The sequence below is a fragment of the Acyrthosiphon pisum genome, chromosome A2 (assembly GCF_005508785.2).
Source record: "Acyrthosiphon pisum isolate AL4f chromosome A2, pea_aphid_22Mar2018_4r6ur, whole genome shotgun sequence".
NCBI classification, from domain to species: Eukaryota; Metazoa; Arthropoda; class Insecta; order Hemiptera; family Aphididae; genus Acyrthosiphon; species Acyrthosiphon pisum.
The window spans coordinates 49,859,224-49,859,714 of record NC_042495.1 but is presented as its reverse complement, the minus strand read 5'-3'; positions in this window follow the sequence as shown (position 1 = coordinate 49,859,714).

Below are 491 nucleotides of genomic sequence, written 5' to 3'. Positions count from 1 at the left end.
ATTACATACATAGTAATTATTGGTTAATTTTATAGTTATATTATTTAAATAAAATATTTTTTTTTTGTCATCTTGTTATCAATTATCATGTTATCATGTTATCTTGTTATGATGTGTGATTCGTAGGTTCTGTAGCTGCTACAACCGTGGTTAACACAAGATTCTGTTTACCTTAAAGGTATATCTTAAATCGTGGTCCGTGGTTTGTAAATTTGTATACTATAATGACTATGGTGAATGGTGATTTGTTTTTAATAATGTAACATTTCAGTGACAAGATAATAAACCGCTTTGCTTAGAATAAAAGATGTTTATGATACATCATAACACTCAGTATCTGAATCCCATGTAAATTAATAATATTTTTACTATTTCGCCCCCCCCCCATAGCCAAAGTCTGGAGACGCCCCTGCGAAATACTTTTATAGTATGCGGAAATTAAATTGTTTGACTTGCATTTTATTCCCTTGCATTTGATTTAAAACAAAAAT